This window comes from Pseudophryne corroboree, chromosome 3 (genome assembly GCF_028390025.1).
Source record: "Pseudophryne corroboree isolate aPseCor3 chromosome 3, aPseCor3.hap2, whole genome shotgun sequence".
Classification (NCBI taxonomy): domain Eukaryota; kingdom Metazoa; phylum Chordata; class Amphibia; order Anura; family Myobatrachidae; genus Pseudophryne; species Pseudophryne corroboree.
In genome coordinates this window covers 761,448,494-761,469,219 of record NC_086446.1, presented here as the reverse complement: position 1 = coordinate 761,469,219, position 20,726 = coordinate 761,448,494, and the positions used below count along the sequence as shown (strand labels likewise).

The 20,726-nt window shown below is 47.0% G+C and overlaps 1 protein-coding gene across 5 annotated transcripts in view; it reads left to right on the top strand.

The window, feature by feature from the left end:
• LOC135056795 (alpha-2-macroglobulin-like) overlaps positions 1-20,726 on the top strand; it is a 325,812-nt gene that overhangs the window by 101,033 nt on the left and 204,053 nt on the right. The gene's annotated exons all lie outside the window — the stretch shown is intronic.

Genomic DNA, 20,726 nt, shown 5'->3' with positions numbered 1-20,726 from the left:
TCCCCCTCAGCAGAACGCCCATGGCCGGGCTGCTGCTGCCGAGTACAAGGATCATGTGCTGGGCTCCCCGGCTACCTCCACATCTGTGGCTCAAATGGGCGCGATGAGGGCGCGGCTGGAGAGCAGGCGCCGGGCGCTACTGCGCTCCCTGCTCCGGCCGTGACCTCATTAGCCCAGGGACCTGGAGTGCCGAGTGGCTCGGATGGTCCTACAGTTAGCGGGACCCACCGTGTGGATTCCGGTGTGAGCAGCAGTGACACGAGTGCTGAGGACTGGGCATCCACGGGCGTCTCTATATACAACGGGTGGGGTGCGGGCCTCCCGGTCGTCCCTGTGGCGGCTACAGGAGCCGCGCCCGGTAGTGATAGGCCCCGGACTGCGTCCTCAGCTGTGGGCACTCATGATAGTTCCCTTGGGGCCGGGCAGCCAGCAGCCTGGTCTGGGGGTCAGGTTGGGGCCGCATCCCCAGCAATTGCGGCTGCTACTGCATCCACCATTTTAGGTTCTCCATATAGGCAGGGTAGATGCTAGAATCAAGTGGGCTAAGGGACCTTTTCCGTAAGGGGGAGGAGTTACGACACAAGGGGGAGGAGCTAGGCCAGCGGGATAGTTCCTCTACTATCCACGCCACCAACTATTACCTTTAGTAATCAGGTGGCGAGCGAAGCGAGCCACCGAGCCCGAAGTGTGGCGAGCGAAGCGAGCCCGCGAGGGTACTTTTCGGGTACCCTTTTCGCCCGTAGCTCCTCCCCCTGGTGACGTGTCTCCTCCCCTAGGTACGTCAGAAGGTCCCTTCTCCCACTCCGAAATAGAATCAACCATTTAGGCAGCATGGACAGCAGGTTGCAGGCACCATTTTGGATGGTGTTAGTCCGCCACCTGCTGTTCATTCTGGTAGTTTGCAGCTGCCTCACACTAATGGCTCAATGGCAGCTGCTTTTTCTGTACCTTTTCAGCCGGCTGTTGTGTCTGCATATGGGCCCATGGCTGGCGGCGGTCATTCGGTGGCTGGGTCAGGTTTGCAGGCATACACCGCAACCAGAAGTGTGCACCAACAGTACTTTCAGCTGCCTATGTCGCACTCCGGCACCCCGATGTTGTCCCCGTTAGTCTCCACTCCTCAAGTGGTTCAGTAAGTTTGGTCAACAGGAAAAGCTCAATATTTTTGCCACACTCCCAGTATTCCGGCTCTAATAGGGTCATTCAGACAAGCTGCGCTACCCATGGCCAATTATAGTCATCTGCCATACTGGCAGCACATGTATCCCCCTGCGCAGCAGTCGTAGCCTTTTGGGTACCCCTGGCTCGGAGTTTATGGTGCGGTAGGACCGGCCTTCCCACAATACAGTCAAGCCGGCAGTTCGCCTTTGTGACCCCCTCCGGCTGGCGCATTGCCGGCTCAGGTGTCATCTTCCGGTCCGCTTGCGCTTCCTGCAGCAGTTTTAGTTGCTAATGGTTTGCAACCCACTGCTCCCACTCCTTCTGGAGTGATGGCAGGGTTATCTGAAGACCTAACCCCTGTTGTTTCTATCCCTGACGCTGCAGCCAGTGCATTGTCGGTGCAGGACTTGGATAGACATGTGGCTATGGAGTCGGTCACTATGGATGGAGTGGCTTCTGTCTCCACTGGTGTTCAGCCAGCGGACGCATCCGAGATTTCGGGCCCCCCTGGATCAGGTTACCAGGAGGTTTCTCAAACATCATCTGATGGTTCCTCGTCCGATTCTTCATCCAGCAGCGATGGGTTGGATTTCCCCAAGTGCCAGCGCAAGCTAGTGAAATTGGTTGCCCGTGCAGTGGCAAAGAAGGTTGGCAAGCGGAAACAGCCAACAAAGTTGGCTACTCCCGCGGAGCCCCCTTTGTTTACAGAAATGGTACATTGTGCCAACACTGTGGTGACCAGGGGTTTGAGTAAACGGATGAGGGAGAGGATTAATAAGGGGAAACATCTGGATGTCTTCACCCTTACGAAGAACATGAAGTAGGACTTCGATAAGGCGAAGAAACCGTGTGGAATTGGTGAGAATGAATTTAGGAGTTTTCACCACTGGTTACGGGGCTTTTGTATTTTTTTCTCATGTTATTTGGACACCAGGCCAGGAGAGCATAAGAATGTTGGGAAATATTTATTCCTGATTAATGAGATGTTTTTGAAGTACAAGGGCACTGTTAGGAGAGATTATGATGATAAATTTCGTAAAAATCAGGACGGTAGCCAGACACTGCCTTTGGGTTTCAAAAGACGTTGAAGTCTGGCTTGAGGTCACCAACCAAAGCAAAGCCACTACGGAAGCCCCGGGAAAAAAGACATCTGTGGATGCTAAGAATACCGTGGGCCCCCAGGGTAAAGGGTTGTGTTTTGTGTTTAATGACTCAAAATGCAACAGGGGCACAAAGTGTCGTTTTCGACACTCCTGTAGGATTTGCGGAGCTAGTCACCCGGCCAAAGGTTGCAAGTCAGCGGCGGGGGCCACCAGCCAGTGCAGGGAGAGGTTAGCGGAGGTGCTAAGTAAAGCCCCTTCTCCCATAGCTGTACATGAACTGGCTAAGTGTTTGCTTAGTTATCCTAATAAAGTTGATGCCGAGTTCTCGTTGGATGGTTTTTGTTACGGCTTCCACTTACCCATTTCCGATACGTTCCAGTTTACGTCACGCAGGAATTTGATGTCGGTGAGGTACTTCCCCCTCATGTGGTGAGATAAAAGGTGGAGGCGGAGGTACAATTGGGATGCATGTGCGGACCTTTTGACGGCATACCTCTGCCGGGTTTGTGCATTCCCCCTTAGGGGTAGTGCCCAAGAAGGTCCCCAGTAAATTCCGCTTGATACAACACCTGTCTCATCCTCATGGGGGTTCCATTAACGACTCCATCTTTCAGGAATCCTGCAGGGTCCGTTATCAGTTGTTTGACGAGGCCCTGGAGTTGATATGGGGCTTTGGCCCCCATGCCCTGTTGGCAAAGGAAGACATTGAGGTAGACTTTTCGATTCCTTACCCTGACTCATTTAGGTTTATGAGTTTTCAGTTGGGCGGTAGGTACTATATTGACAGATGTTTGCCCATGGGATGTTCTATCTCTTGTGCCGATTTTCTCTTTATAGGGCCAAGAGATAGCAACGTTTGCCAGGAGTTATTGTTTTATGCATATACCCTGTTTGCTAGGTTGGGGGTCCCCATAGCCCAAGACAAGACCGAAGCTCCCACATGCTGCCTGTCCTACCTGGGTATCAAGGTGGATACAGCAGTGGGTTGCTGTCGCATTCTGGCCAACAAGATTCAGAAGCTTTTGAGCCAAATACAGGACTGTTTTGGCAAAAGCAGGGTCAGGCTGTGTCAGGTTCAGTCACTTCTGTGCTCTTTCAATTTTGCCTGTAGGGTTATCCCCACAGGGAGGGTTTTCTGCTGTAAACTGGAGAGGGCCACTGCGGGAGTGTTTGGGGCGCATCACACCTTTCGATTGTCCAGAGAGATCAAAGATGACCTGAGAGTTTGGTCCCCTTTCTTAGTTGACTTTAATTTGGAATTGCTGTGACCCCTCCGGCCTGTCTCTAATGCCCACCTGCAGTTATTCACAGATGCTGCAGGGTCCACTTGTTTCAGGGCGTTCTTTCAGGGAGAGTGGTGTTTTGCTCCCTGGCCTCCTTCATGGGTCTCTCAAGGCTTTACGACAAATTTGTTATTGTTGGAACTTTTTCCTGTAATCTTAGCAGTGGAATTATGGGCTCCCAAATTTCGAATCATACCATCACGTTCTGGTGCGACAATTTGGGTGCGGTGCAGGCCAACAACAACCAATGTTCCTCTGTACCCCAAGCTTTGCGTTTGTTGAGATTCATGGATTTCAACATTAAATATGTTGCGCGACTTGTGCCAGGGGTGGATAATGGCATTGCAGAAGCTTTATCATGTTTCAGCTTCCTTGGATTTCGCGAATTGGCCCCTGGGAGCTGAGGCTTTGGGGCTGACATGTCTGCTTTATGTCTGGCAGATTATAGATCAGGCATAGCGGACTTGTCACAGAAATCTTTGGCTCCATCGACTCATCGGGCATATTCTGCAGCCTGGCAAGACTGGGAGTCTTATCACACTAGTTTTGTTGGAGAGGGTAAATTCAGAGGAGGAGCTGTTAATGGCTTTCGTTTGGGACCTTTACAAACAGGGTAGGTCAAAGCGGCCATGAGATCTGTGTTAACCGGTATTTTGTTCCACGCTCACTTGCGGCGTGAGACCGATCCCACTAAGTGTTATGTCCTGTCCAAAGCCTTAAAGGGCTGGGCGAAAGAAAGCCCCCCTCCCGCGGATTCACACAGGCCCATAGATTTGCATTTGTTGCACGAATTGTTGGCGATTCTCACTGCAGTAACTGATCCGAATTTGAGGAAGCCCTATTCAGATTAGCTTATTCTTGGGCATTTTTTGGTGCTTTCCGGGTCAGTGAATTAGTGGCATCAAATAAACGGTCGAAGTATATCGGTCTGTTGTTTACGGACGTGGTATGCCAGCTGGAGATGGTGTTGTGCAAGATACCTTGTTCCAAGATGGACCAGTTGGGCCGAGGGCGTTGGGTGACTCTGAAGAGTCAAACGGAATCGGAGTAATGCTCGGTTTGGTTGGCGCACATGTACTTGCCCTTACGGCCTCCGGGTGACTCCCAACTCTTGCTACACAAGGATTCCCTGCCTCCCGCCAGGTTTTAGTTCGCTGCAGTGTTGAAACGTTGTTTATGTGCATTGGGGCTTAACAGCGTTGTTTATGGGATGCACTCATTCCGAATAGGGGCCGCTACTTGTGCTGTGGCTAGCGGCCTTTCTACGGCAGCCATACAGGATATGGGCTGTTGGAAGTCCGCGGCTTTTAGGTCCTATGTTCAGGTTAGATAATGTTAGATGTTGCGCCATTTGTGCCAACCCAAAACATTGTTTACCCGTCGGTTTGCGAATGGCTAGCATTCAGGAATCGAGGGTGCGCAGAGAATTTAAAATTTTTCCTCCGAGGGGGCCTAATTACAATTGGCTGTTTCTCAAGGTCCGCGGGAGGGTTTTTTTTTTAACTTTTCTCCTGCGTTTGGGTTGCTATTCACAGTTTGTTTAAGGTTTATTTGCTTTTTGTCATTTGCACACACTTTTAAATTTTCCATCAGGTTATATTTATGTCACAGCTCCCAATGACCCTTGCAAACAGGTCTGGGTGGTAGGCCACTCTTATGCGTTTTGGGCCGAGCAGCACCCTGTTGGTAGACAGGTGCTTCAGAGTCCCTACTATTTCAGGAAGGATGTGGTGCATCTTTCCAAATTGGGTGTTAGTGTGTTCCTTAAGGGTATCTTTTCCTTTCTGGAATAAGGTTTATATAGTTAGATTTAGTCTTGTTCTTTGGATGGCAGGCTGCAGTTTGTGAACCTGGTGGTGGCAGGAACGTGCTACGGCCAGCGGTGAAATGTAGCATAAGTGGTCGCTGTGGGGCACTTACCCCTTTGATGGACGGCCGGTGTTGTCCTGCTCCTGAGGGGGGGAAAATGGCCATTGAGTCCTTCACAGGAACTTGTGCTGGAACTTGTGCTGTGAGTCCTTCACAGCACAAGTTATGCTTATATATAGTTAGGGCGTTTCAGTCACCACCATTTACAGTTGGGGGCATCTCAGTCAACTACAAATTGTATGATATATTTGACTGGAGCTGGCCATTGTAGTGTTTTCCTTGCCATCCCTATGTTTAGGGTCATCCAATTAATAAATACAATGACCTATTAAATCTAACACAGTTGGTGTCCGTGTCATTATTTTTTGTTGATAAGCTAGTTTAAACTATATGTTAAGGTTAGAGCAATCACAATAAATGATAGACGCCATATAGAAGCCTAGGGGAAGATTTATTAAGCAGCAGGTTTGAAATCCTAGTTATTTTGCTGCGGTTTACCAGTGGGATTCCATCATGCAGATTCACTATGCTCTTACCTGCCACAAAACTGCAGAGAAATCACACATGAGAATATACTGTAATTGCACATCAAAGCGCCATCAGTATATTTCCCATTAGAAGTATAAAAACTCCAGATTTACTAAACAGTGTGTTTAAAATCCACCAACAATTTTTTTTCCAAAAATTAGATGGTTGATCGCTCAAAAAGCCGATGTGTGAGCTACTGTATGTGGCTGATCTGATGGAGAGGAAGCACAATGCACTGGTGATGAGGGAAAGCATCATGCACTGAATAAGAAGGCAGATAACACAGATGATTTTATATATATATATATATATATATATATATATATATATATATAAATAAATAAAAGCAGTGATGACCGGCACTCCTAGCTCCATCCAGCGTAATGACCCTTGTGCCATCCAGTATAGACAAATAGTAGAAAATGGGGATGACACTCACAGGTCTTCTTAAATGTAGTATAAGTTCAGCAGTCTGGCTACTTTAAATGAGTAACCAAAAGAGGTATCTCGCACCAGCCTGTCCTATAAATATTAATTAGAAAAAACAACTAACATGAATAAATCCCAATGGATGGCTATTCGTTATGTTGGAGGTGCTCCAGGAATTATGTAGCAAATACACTATTATTCGATATGTGTGGTAGAGCCAGGGCCGGCTCCAGGCCTACTAGCACCCTGAGCGAAAACATGTAAAAGCGCCCCCCCCCCCCCCCCACCATGCGTGCGCCTTAGGCGCTCGCGCTCCAGGAAAAGTGGACGTGGCCTCTTGGAAAGTGGGTGTGGCCTCATAACTTCCTATTATTAGACTATAAATAAATATGTTTTCACACCCCCTCTACGCACACAATTAGCAGCCTTACACATAACAGCCACAGTAGTGTTCCTTACACACAATGTCTCCAGTATAGTGCCAGATACACGATGTGCAGTGCCAGATAGACATGATATGCCCCCCAGCAGTGCCAGCTACACACAATATGCTCCCCAGCAGTGCCAGCTACACAATAGTGTTCACTTTTTAGGGCAGGGAGGTCACATTTTTAAGTTAGGAGGGCAAAATGATGTACATACTGTAATGTTTGGTGCTCATTCAACTACATGGTAAAGCATGGACAGTGCGCGCCGGAGGCGCGCTGCAAAAATTTAGGGGCGTTGCTTCGTGGGGAAGGTGCGTGGCCACATAATAGTGGCAATTCGCATTACACCACACAGTGTGTTAATACACACTGCACCAGGTAGAACCTCCTAGACACTTTGCGCCAGGCAGGAGCACGTTAGACACTTTGCGCCAGGAAGAGCACGTTAGACACTTTGCGCCAGGCAGAGCACGTTAGACACATTGCCTAGCCACAGACGCCTAGCGGGAACACTACATGATATGCTCCCCAGCCGTGCCAGCTACACATGACATGCCCCCCAGGAGTGCCAGCAACACATGACATGCCCCCCAGCAATGCTAGATACATAAATGGCCACACAGTGCCAGATATGTCCCTACATAAATGCCCCCACAGTGCCAGATACAGAAATGCCCCCACAGTGCCAGATACAGAAAAGCCCCACAGTGCTAGATAAATGCCCCCACAGTGCTAGATAAATGCCCCCACAGTGCCAGATAAATGCCCCCACAGTGCCAGATAAATGCCCCCACAGTGCCAGATATGACCCCAATGCTACATAAATGCCCCCACAGTGCTACATAAATGCCCCCACAGTGCCAGATATGACCCCACAGTGCTACATAAATGCCCCCACAGTGCCAGATATGACCCCACAGTGCCAGATAAATGCCCCCACAGTGCCAGATATGCCCCTAGCAGTGCCAGCAACACATGACATGCCCCCCCAGCAATGCCAGATACATAAATGGCCACACAGTGCCAGATATGTCCCTACATAAATGCCCCTACAGTGCCAGACACAGAAATGCCCCCATAGTGCCAGATAAATGCCCCCACAGTGCCAGATAAATTACCCCACAGTGCCAGATAAATGACCCCACAGTGCCAGATAAATGCCCCCAGTGCCAGAAAAATGTCCCCACAGTGCCAGATAAATGCCCCCACAGTGCCAGATAAATGCCCCCACAGTGCCAGATAAATGCCCCCACAGTGCCATCCATAAATGATTCACCTACCCCCCCAATACCTGTCAGACGCCGGTGCCGCTGCCGCCGCAGAGCGTGCATACAGGGTAGTTTTGATTCAGTTCGCGGCCCGCCCACAGCACTTCCCCTCATGATGAGTCATCGGCACAGCCAGGGCAGCACACTGCACACACAGTCAGCCGCCCACTGCTGTTGTTTAATAGGCTACGCTACACTACTAGGAGGCGGGCCGGCCCGGGAATGGATGGATCATGGACGGACGCTGATCACTGTTTGCTGCAGGTGCTCCAGGCTCCAGCCAGGTTCCAATATGTCGGCCAGAGCTAGCGGCGCCCATAAAGTGCGGCGCCCTGTCGGCCGCTCTATTGGAACATGCCTAGAGCCGGCCCTGGGTAGAGCCCACACCTTATCGAAGAAAGAAGAAAATTCCTTTGTTTGGAGCACTCTATAATAGTATTCATAAAGTGATCAAATGTTTATTAGTTGTTAAAACATAGCTTTTATTATTCAATACTAGACTCTAAAATAAATGGGGTAAATACTTCAAATAATGATTAATGAAATCCCCTGAAAATGTAATACTGGACGTATTGTTCGTCCTCATGGAAAAAAATCTGAGTAGGATCTATTAGTTAGACTAAGAGATGAGTGGGTTCGGTTCGTCGAGATCCGACCCCCCCCCCCCCCGAACTTCACGTGGTTTACACGGGTCCGAGGCAGCCTCGGTTCTTCCCGCCTAACACGCAAAACCCGAACGGGGGGAAATATCATCATCCCGCTGCCGGATTCTCGCGAGATTCGGATTCCATATAAAGAGCCACGCGTCGCCGCCATTTTCACTCGTGCATTGTCGATTGAGCGGAGAGGACGTGGCTACGTTCTCTGCCTGAAAAGCTCAATATCTGTGCTCAGTGTGCTGCATTGTGGGGACCAGTATATAGTAGTACAGTGCTGCATTGTGGTGACCACCAGTATATAGTAGTACAGTACAGCTGTCCATTGCTGTATCTTGCAGCTTAGTGTCAGATTCAGTTCTATTTTCCGGATCAGTGCTCAATATCTGTGCTGCATTGTGGGGACCAGTATATAGTAGTACAGTGCTGCATTGTGGGGACCACCAGTATATAGTAGTACAGTACAGTTGTCCATTGCTGTACTTTGCAGCTCCGTGTCAGACTCAGTTCTATTCTCCGGATCAGTGCTCAATATCTGTGCTGCATTGTGGGGACCAGTATATAGTAGTACAGTGCTGCATTGTGGAGACCACCAGTATATAGTAGTACAGTACAGTTGTCCATTGCTGCACTTTGCAGCTCCGTGTCAGACTCAGTTCTATTCTCCGGATCAGTGCTCAATATCTGTGCTGCATTGTGGGGACCAGTATATAGTAGTACAGTGCTGCATTGTGGTGACCAGCAGTATATAGTAGTACAGTACAGTACAGTAGTGCATTGCTGTATCTTGCAGCTGGCATATAATTCCACACATTAAAAAATGGAGAACAAAAATGTGGAGGGTAAAATAGGGAAAGATCAAGATCCACTTCCACCTAGTGCTGAAGCTGCTGCCACTAGTCATGGCAGAGATGATGAAATGCCATCAACGTCGTCTGCCAAGGCCGATGCCCAATGTCATAGTAGAGAGCATGTAAAATCCAAAAAACAAAAGTTCAGAAAAATGACCCAAAAATCTAAATTAAAAGCGTCTGAGGAGAAGCGTAAACTTGCCAATATGCCATTTACGACACGGAGTGGCAAGGAACGGCTAAGGCCCTCTCCTCATGACTAGTGGGTCAGCTTCACATGAGGATAGAAGCAGTCATCCTCCCGCTAGAAAAATGAAAAGAGTTAAGATGCCAAAAGCACAGCAAATAACTGCGAGTTCTTCTAAATCACAAATCCCCAAGGAGAGTCCAATTGTGTCGGTTGCGATGCCTGACCTTCCCAACACTGGACGGGAAGAGGTGACTCCTTCCACCGTTTGCACGCCCCCTGCAAGTGCTGGAAGGAGCACCCACAGTCCAGTTCTTGATAGTAAATTGAAGTACACCAGGATGAGGATATGGGTGTTGCTGGCGCTGAGGGGAAAATTGACCAGGAGGATTCTGATGGAGAGGTGGTTTGTTTAAGTCAGACACCTGGGAAAACACCTGTAGTTTGTGGGATGAAGAAGCCCATTGTGATGCCTGGGCAAAATACCAAAAAGCCACTTCTTCGGTGTGGAATTATTTCTCCACAAATCCGGACAACAGGTGTCAAGCCGTGTGTTGCCTTTGTCAAGCTGTAATAAGTAGGAGTAAGGACGTTAACCACCTAGGAACATCCTCCCTTATACGTCACCTGGAGCGCATTCATCAGAAGTCATTGACAAGTTCAAAAACTTTGGGTGACAGCAGAAGCAGTCCACTGACAACTAAATCCCTTCTTCCTCTTGTACCCAAGCTCCTGCAAACCACACCACCAACTCCCTCAGTGTCAATTTCCTCCTTAGACAGGAACGCCAATAGTCCTGGAGGCCATGTCACTGGCAAGTCTGACGAGTCCTCTCCTGACTGGGATTCCTCCGATGGATCCTTGAGTGTAATGCCTACTGCTGCTGGCGCTGCTGTTGTTGCTGCTGGGAGTTGATCATCATCCCAGAGTGGAAGTCGGAAGACCACTTGTACTACTTCCAGTAAGCAAATTACTGTCCAACAGTCCTTTGCGAGGAAGATGAAATATCACAGCAGTCATCCTGATGCAAAGCTGATAACTCAGGCCTTGGCAGCTGTGTTGGTGTTAGACGTGCATCCGGTATCCGCTGTTAGTTCACAGGGACTTAGAGAATTTCTTGAGGTAGTGTGTCCCCGGTACCAAATACCATCTAGGTTCCACTTCTCTAGGCAGGCGATACCAAGAATGTAAACAGACATCAGAAAAAGAGTCACCAGTGTACTAAAAAATGCAGTTGTACCCAATGTCCACTTAACCACGGACATGTGGACAAGTGGAGCAGGGCAGACTAAGGACTATATGACTGTGACAACCCACTGGGTAGATGTATTGCCTCCCGCAGCAACAACAGCAGCGGTGGCACCAGTAGCAGCATCTCGCAAACGTCAACTCATTCCTAGGCAAGCTACGCTTTGTATATCCGCTTTCCATAAGAGGAACACAGGTGACAACCTCTTACGGAAACTAAGGAACATCATAGCAGAATGGCTAACCCCAAATGGACTCTCCTGGGGATTTGTGACATCGGACAACGCCACCAATATTGTGCGTGCATTACATGTGGGCAAATTCCAGCACGTCCCATGTTTTGCACATACAATGAATTTGGTGGTGCAGAATTTAAAAAAAAACGACAGGGGCATGCAAGAGATGCTGTCGGTAGACCGAAGAATTGCGGGCCACTTTCGGCATTCAGCCACCGCGTGCCGAAGACTGGAACACCAGCAAACACTCCTAAAACATTCCCCACCAACAGCTGAAGCAAGAGGTGGTAACGAGTTGGAATTCAACCCTCTATATGCTTCAGAGGATGGAGGAGCAGCAAAAGGCCATTCAAGCCTATACATCTGCTTACGATATAGGCAAAGGAAGGGGAATGCACCTGACTTAAGCGCAGTGGAAAATGATTTCAACGTTGTGTAAGGTTCTGCAACCCATTGATCTTGCCACATGTGAAGTCAGTTCAGACACTGCCAGCCTGAGTCAGGTCATTCCCCTCATCAGGCTTTTGCAGAAGCAGCTGGAGAGATTGAATTAGGAGCTAAAACGGAGCGATTCCACTAGGCATGTGGGACTTGTGGATGGAGCCCTTAATTCGCTTAAACAGGATTCACGGGTGGTCAATCTGTTGAAATCAGAGCACTACATTTTGGCCACCGTGCTCGATCCTAGGTTTAAAGCCTACGTTGTCTCTCTCTTTCCGGCAGACACAAGTCTGCAGATGTTCAAAGACCTGCTGGTGAGACAATTGTCAAGTCAAGCGGAATGTGACCTGCCAACAACTCCTCCTTCATTTTCTACCGCCACTGGAGCTGCCAGGAAAAGGATAAAATTTATAAAACCACCAGCTGGCGGTGATGCAGGGCAGTCAGGAGCGAAAACTGACATCTGGTCCGGACTGAAGGACCTGGCAACGATTACTGACATGTCGTCTACTGTCACTGCATATGATTCTGTCACCATTGAAATAATGTTGGAGGATTATATGAGTGACAGAATCCAAGTAAGCACATCAGACAGACTGTCAGGAAAAAGAGGCAATTTGGAGGCCCTTGCACAAACTGGCCTTTTTTTTACCTAAGTTGCCCCTCCTCCAGCGTGTACTCTGAGTGTTTAGTTCAGCCGGTCACCTTGTCAGCGATCGGCGTAGGAGGTTACTTCCAGAAAATGTGGAGAAGATGATGTTCATCAAAATGACTTATCAATTCCTCCGTGGAGATATTTACCAGCAATTGCCTCCAGAAAGTACACAGGGACCTGAGATGATGGATTCCAGTGGGGACGAATTAATAATCTGTGAGGAGGGGGATGTACACAGTGAAAGGGGTGAGGAATCGGAGGATGAGGAGGAGGTGGACATCTTGCCTCTGTAGAGCCAGTTTGTGCAAGGAGAGATTGATTGCTTCTTTTTTGGTGGGGGCCCAAACCAACCAGTCATTTCAGCCACAGTCGTGTGGCAGACCCTGTCGCTGAAACGATGGGTTTGTTAAAGTGTGTATGTCCTGTTTATACAACATAAGGGTGGGTGGGAGGGCCCAAGGACAATTCCATCTTGCACCTCTTTTTTTATTTATTTATCTTTGCATCATGTGATGTTTGGGGCCAATTCTTTTAGTTCCATCCTGTCTGACACTGCAGTGTCACTCCTAGATGGGCCAGGTGTTTGTGCTGGCCACTTGGGTCGCTTAGCTTAGACATCCAGCGACCTTGGTGCAAATTTTAAGACTAAAAATAGTATTGTGAGGTGTGAGGTGTTCAGAATAGACTGGAAATGAGTGGAAATTATGGTTATTGACGTTAATAATACTATGGGATCAAAATTACCTCCAAATTCTATGATTTAAGCTGTTTTTGAACAAAAAACACCTGAATCCAAAACACACCCGAAACTGACAAAAAAATTTAAGGGAGGTTTTGCCAAAATGCGTCCGAATCCAAAACACGGGCGCGGAATCGAATCCAAAACCAAAACACAATACCCAAAAAATTTCCGGTGCACATCTCTAGTTAGACATAAGAAATTTACATGCGGCATTAATATTAAATAATGGATCGTTGAATCGGCATTTCTATTATGTTATCTATCTAATATTGGTGTGGCACAATCAAAATAAAATAAGAAGACCACATACTCAAATCCCCTTCCTAAATGTGATGGTCCTCATTGGCAAGAAATACAGGTGGCATTAAATCAACATGTATCATATGTGATATCTCCTTTGTTTAGATAAATAAAGTCAAAATAATATAATAAAGGTCACATAATAAATTCCTCTTCCATGCTGTTAGCACCCCATCAGCAAAACTAAGACATCACAAATAGGTGAAGCAAACCATTTTTGACTGCACTGTCCTTTGGGTAGGTACCCTATAGGCAAATGAGTACACAAATGTTGAATTAAATAAATTAATTTTACCCACTGTAAACCTTCATCTAAGATGATGTAGGCTATTATGTAATTATAAAAGTACAAACATCACATTATATCAGGCTGTGCCCCTTTGGAATAATATGGCAAAAAAGATAGTCCTCTAGGGTTAATATGGAAAATACAGGTGGTATATCTTGTGTCCTGCAGAATGCAGACTGGGCACACAGTTAAATAATTGTGTATGAGCACACTGTTAAACACTGATTGCTACCATATCTGAAAAAGTGATTGGCACCTGATGTTATATTATAAATAATAGGGTTCTATTAATGTGGTGAATTTTGAAAAATAGAAAGAAAGGTGGGCACTCCAGTCCATTGATCCCATCTGCTGTCTGACCTCATCAAGGAGCGGAGGACAGATGAGAGTGGGACCGCGGGCTGTGCCATTGAATGAGGAAGAAAGGACGGCGGCAATTCACGATCCCGTTGCTGTGTTAGGCGGACCCTGATGCCGCCGGCTTTGCAGGGTCCGGATGCGCAACCGGGACCCGTGTTGCCATCCATGAAGGGAGAAGAAGGAAGGTGGTGAGGGAGAAATACCGATCGCAGCTGATCCTTGCCGCTTCAGCTGTAATTAGCTCACGCTGCTGGCCGCAGCTCCCCCTGCAGTGGTGAGTCCGTGCGTCGGCCATTGTTAGGACGTACGTTTCACCATGTTTGGCTTGCTCACCTAGCAGCCCCTATTCGAAGGAGAAAGCAGTCATGAATGTTGCACCTCAATTAACCATTATACCCAAAAATTGTTTATGGGGTTTTAACAGCATGGAAGAGGAATCTATCATTTATTATACACGTGTCTTTTTTGGTTATTAACACAGTGACTATTATCTCTGCTGATTTTCTCATTGCTCTATGTATCATATTTACAAACTATTCTTGCTACTGCTGAGATCCTAGTATTGATAATGTAACTTGTGGATAAAACCATTTTTTGGGTATCTCACGCGTTCAACATTTAAGAGATATGGCTATATGTGTACTCATTTACCTACCCAAAGGACAGGGCAGTCAAAAATGGTTTGCTTCACCTATTTGTGATGTCTTAGTTTTTCTGATGGGGTGCTAACAGCATGGAAGAGGAATTTATTATGTGACCTTTATTATATTATTTTGACTTTATTTATCCAAACAAAGGAGATATCACATATGATACATGTTGATTTAATGCCACCTGTATTTCTTGTCAATAAGGACCATCACATTTAGGAAGGGTATTTGAGTATGTGGTCTTCTTATTTTTATTTTGATTGCGCCACACCAATATTGGATAGTTAACATAACGATCCATTATTTAATATTAATGCCGCATGTTTTTTTTTTTAGACAGATTACTTTATTTCAAGCTATGTTTGAGTAAGTTTCTTATGTCTAACCAATATATCCTACTCAGATAGATTTTTTCCACGAGGACGAACAATACGTCCAGTATTACATTTTCAGGGGATTTCATTAATCAGTATTTGAAGTATTTACCCCATTTCTTTTAGAGTCTAGTATTGAATAATAAAAGCTATGGCCATCATTCCGAGTTGTTCGCTCGTTAGCTGCTTTTAGCAGCATTGCACAAGCTAAGGCGCCACCCGCTGGGAGTGAATGTTAGCTTAGCAGAATAGCGAACAAAGTATTCGCAATATAGCAAAAAGAAATTTCTTGGCAGTTTCTGAGTAGCTCGAGACCTACTCAGAAATAGCGATCAGTTCAGGCCGTTTCGTTCCTGGTTTGACGTCACACACACGCCCAGCGTCCGGACAACCACTCCCCCGTTTCTCCAGACACTCCCGCGTTTTTGCCTGACACGCCTGCGTTTTTCCGCACACTCCCAGAAAACAGCCAGTTTCCGCCCAGGAACACCCACTTCCTGTCAATCACACTACGATCACTTCAACAATGAAAAAGCTTTGTTCAGCCGTGAGTAAATCTACTAAGTTCTTAGCAAAATTACTAAGCGCATGCGCACTGTGAACCATGCGCTTGCGCATTTTTGCCTTAATCGCTCTATTGCGAAAATCGGCAACGAGCGAACAACTCGGAATGCCCACCTATGTTTTAACAACTAATAAACATTTGATCACTTTATGAATACTATAAAAGAGTGCTCCAAACAAAGGAATTTTCTTCTTTCTTCGATAAGGTGTGTGCTCTACCACACATATCGAATAATAGTGTACTTTAAATGAGTCAATGTTTCATTTTTATTCAAAAATTGTCAGGACATAATATAATAAAATTAATCTCACCTTATATAGTTGAATAGAGGCCCTCCACCGTGACTGTTGCCACACTCAGCCTTCACGCCGGCCCGGGTCAATTACATCATGCAGTCGTGACGGGGCCTCGTCCGCACCGTTACCATAGCAACCTGCCCAGTCCGTGCCGCTGTGCAGTGAAAAGAAAAAGATTTAGAACACCATGTGCTATATAGTTTCAGCACCAGATGGCAATAAGGAGCAGCCATGTAACATAATATTATGAAGCCACACATTTTGAAATGTAAATAAATACATTCAAAGATAGGTCAACTAACAGTGTGTGTATATATACACATTATATATATATATATATATATATATATATATATATATATATATATATATATATATATATATATACACACACACACACACATTATATATATATATATATATATATATATATACACATACACACACACACACACACACACACACACACACACACACACGTCGTAGAGAGGCACTCTAGTTTGCCAAAGGTAAGTATATATTGTATTATTACATGGTCAAATAACTTTCTAAAAGGAAAGCGAGATACGGTCGCTAGGTCGACCCAATTTAGGTCGACACTCAGGTCAACCACTGAAGGTTGACATTGCCATTAGGTCGACAGGTAAAAAGGTCGACATTAGTTTTTCAATTATTTCATACTGGACGATCCACATGGATTACGATTGGAACGGTAACCTATGCCGAGCGAAGCGAGCCAAGCAAGGGGACACTGTGTACTAATTCGGGTTCCCCGTCACTTTATGGAGAAAACGACACCAAAAACAATAAAAAAATAAAAATAAACTCATGTCGACCTTTTGACATGTCGACCTAGTATATGTCGACATTACACCCACGTCGACCTAATAGCAATGTTGACCTTATGAGTGTCGACTTAAGTTGGGTCGACCCAACAACCCATACACAAGAAAGCAAGGTTAAATACTGTAGATATTAATGCAATTTATCAAAGGAAACATCCAAGGTTGTTAGCCTCGTTTAATCTGTACGGCACCACTGTACGCAATTGAAAAATCCATCGAGCCTCCAACCTTGATAATTGTGTCCCTCGACCGCCACCTCTAATATTTTGGGGGACGTGGTAGATCATTTTATGTTGCATACTTGCTAGAGGGCGTTTTGATTCTCAAAAATGACGAGCGTGAGGTTGTTCTTGTGCTTTACCATGTAGGGATGCACGGATTGCTTGGCGGTGATGGGCCATGCTCTCTCTGAATTGTCTGATCGTTTTGATCACGTATAATAATCCGCACGGACACGTAATATTATAAATAACGTGAATACTAAGACAAGAGAGGACGTGCTTGATTTGAATTTGTATTCCTGAGTGTGGATGTCTGAAGGATGAACCGCATTCCATAAAACTACAAGTCGTGCACCCTAGGCACGTATAGCTCCCTGGATGTCGTTGGAGAAAATCTGATGGGCGTACTGTATTTAATCCTGTTATATTTAGAGATGAGCGCCTGAAATTTTTCGGGTTTTGTGTTTTGGTTTTGGGTTCGGTTCCGCGGCCGTGTTTTGGGTTCGAACGCGTTTTGGCAAAACCTCACCGAATTTTTTTTGTCGGATTCGGGTGTGTTTTGGATTCGGGTGTTTTTTTCCAAAAACACTAAAAAACAGCTTAAATCATAGAATTTGGGGGTCATTTTGATCCCAAAGTATTATTAACCTCAAAAACCATAATTTCCACTCATTTTCAGTCTATTCTGAATACCTCACACCTCACACCTCACAATATTATTTTTAGTCCTAAAATTTGCACCGAGGTCGCTGTGTGAGTAAGATAAGCGACCCTAGTGGCCGACACAAACACCGGGCCCATCTAGGAGTGGCACTGCAGTGTCACGCAGGATGTCCCTTCCAAAAAACCCTCCCCAAACAGCACATGACGCAAAGAAAAAAAGAGGCGCAATGAGGTAGCTGTGTGAGTAAGATTAGCGACCCTAGTGGCCGACACAAACACCGGGCCCATCTAGGAGTGGCACTGCAGTGTCACGCAGGATGGCCCTTCCAAAAAACCCTCCCCAAACAGCACATGACGCAAAGAAAAAAAGAGGCGCAATGAGGTAGCTGTGTGAGTAAGATTAGCGACCCTAGTGGCCGACACAAACACCGGGCCCATCTAGGAGTGGCACTGCAGTGTCACGCAGGATGTCCCTTCCAAAAAACCCTCCCCAAACAGCACATGACGCAAAGAAAAAAAGAGGCGCAATGAGGTAGCTGACTGTGTGAGTAAGATTAGCGACCCTAGTGGCCGTCACAAACACCGGGCCCATCTAGGAGTGGCACTGCAGTGTCACGCAGGATGTCCCTTCCAAAAAAAACCTCCCCAATCAGCACATGATGCAAAGAAAAAGAAAAGAAAAAAGAGGTGCAAGATGGAATTGTCCTTGGGCCCTCCCACCCACCCTTATGTTGTATAAACAAAACAGGACATGCACACTTTAACCAACCCATCATTTCAGTGACAGGGTCTGCCACACGACTGTGACTGATATGACGGGTTGGTTTGGACCCCCCCCAAAAAAGAAGCAATTAATCTCTCCTTGCACAAACTGGCTCTACAGAGGCAAGATGTCCACCTCATCTTCACCCTCCGATATATCACCGTGTACATCCCCCTCCTCACAGATTATCAATTCGTCCCCACTGGAATCCACCATCTCAGCTCCCTGTGTACTTTGTGGAGGCAATTGCTGCTGGTCAATGTCTCCGCGGAGGAATTGATTATAATTCATTTTAATGAACATCATCTTCTCCACATTTTCTGGATGTAACCTCGTACGCCGATTGCTGACAAGGTGAGCGGCGGCACTAAACACTCTTTCGGAGTACACACTTGTGGGAGGGCAACTTAGGTAGAATAAAGCCAGTTTGTGCAAGGGCCTCCAAATTGCCTCTTTTTCCTGCCAGTATAAGTACGGACTGTGTGACGTGCCTACTTGGATGCGGTCTCTCATATAATCCTCCACCATTCTATCAATGTTGAGAGAATCATATGCAGTGACAGTAGACGACATGTCCGTAATCGTTGTCAGGTCCTTCAGTCCGGACCAGATGTCAGCATCAGCAGTCGCTCCAGACTGCCCTGCATCACCGCCAGCGGGTGGGCTCGGAATTCTGAGCCTTTTCCTCGCACCCCCAGTTGCGGGAGAATGTGAAGGAGGAGATGTTGACAGGTCGCGTTCCGCTTGACTTGACAATTTTGTCACCAGCAGGTCTTTCAACCCCAGCAGACCTGTGTCTGCCGGAAAGAGAGATCCAAGGTAGGCTTTAAATCTAGGATCGAGCACGGTGGCCAAAATGTAGTGCTCTGATTTCAACAGATTGACCACCCGTGAATCCTTGTTAAGCGAATTAAGGGCTGCATCCACAAGTCCCACATGCCTAGCGGAATCGCTCCCTTTTAGCTCCTTCTTCAATGCCTCCAGCTTCTTCTGCAAAAGCCTGATGAGGGGAATGACCTGACTCAGGCTGGCAGTGTCTGAACTGACTTCACGTGTGGCAAGTTCAAAGGGCATCAGAACCTTGCACAACGTTGAAATCATTCTCCACTGCACTTGAGACAGGTGCATTACATCTCCTATATCGTGCTCAATTGTATAGGCTTGAATGGCCTTTTGCTGCTCCTCCAACCTCTGAAGCATATAGAGGGTTGAATTCCACCTCGTTACCACTTCTTGCTTCAGATGATGGCAGGGCAGGTTCAGTAGTTTTTGGTGGTGCTCCAGTCTTCTGTACGTGGTGCCTGTACGCCGAAAGTGTCCCGCAATTTTTCTGGCCACCGACAGCATCTCTTGCACGCCCCTGTCGTTTTTTAAAAAATTCTGCACCACCAAATTCAAGGTATGTGCAAAACATGGGACGTGCTGGAATTTGCCCATATTTAATGCACACACAATATTGCTGGCGTTGTCCGATGCCACAAATCCACAGGAGAGTCCAATTGGGGTAAGCCATTCCGCGATGATCTTCCTCAGTTGCCGTAAGAGGTTTTCAGCTGTGTGCGTATTCTGGAAAGCGGTGATACAAAGCGTAGCCTGCCTAGGAAAGAGTTGGCGTTTGCGAGATGCTGCTACTGGTGCCGCCGCTGCTGTTCTTGCGGCGGGAGTCCATACATCTACCCAGTGGGCTGTCACAGTCATATAGTCCTGACCCTGCCCTGCTCCACTTGTCCACATGTCCGTGGTTAAGTGGACATTGGGTACAACTGCATTTTTTAGGAGACTGGTGAGTCTTTTTCTGACGTCCGTGTACATTCTCGGTATCGCCTGCCTAGAGAAGTGGAACCTAGATGGTATTTGGTAACGGGGGCACACTGCCTCAATAAATTGTCTAGTTCCCTGTGAACTAACGGCGGATACCGGACGCACGTCTAACACCAACATAGTTGTCAAGGACTCAGTTATCCGCTTTGCAGTAGGATGACTGCTGTGATATTTCATCTTCCTCGCAAAGGACTGTTGAACAGTCAATTGCTTACTGGAAGTAGTACAAGTGGGCTTACGACTTCCCCTCTGGGATGACCATCGACTCCCAGCGGCAACAACAGCAGCGCCAGCAGCAGTAGGCGTTACACGCAAGGATGCATCGGAGGAATCCCAGGCAGGAGAGGACTCGTCAGACTTGCCAGTGACATGGCCTGCAGGACTATTGGCATTCCTGGGGAAGGAGGAAATTGACACTGAGGGAGTTGGTGGGGTGGTTTGCGTGAGCTTGGTTACAAGAGGAAGGGATTTACTGGTCAGTGGACTGCTTCCGC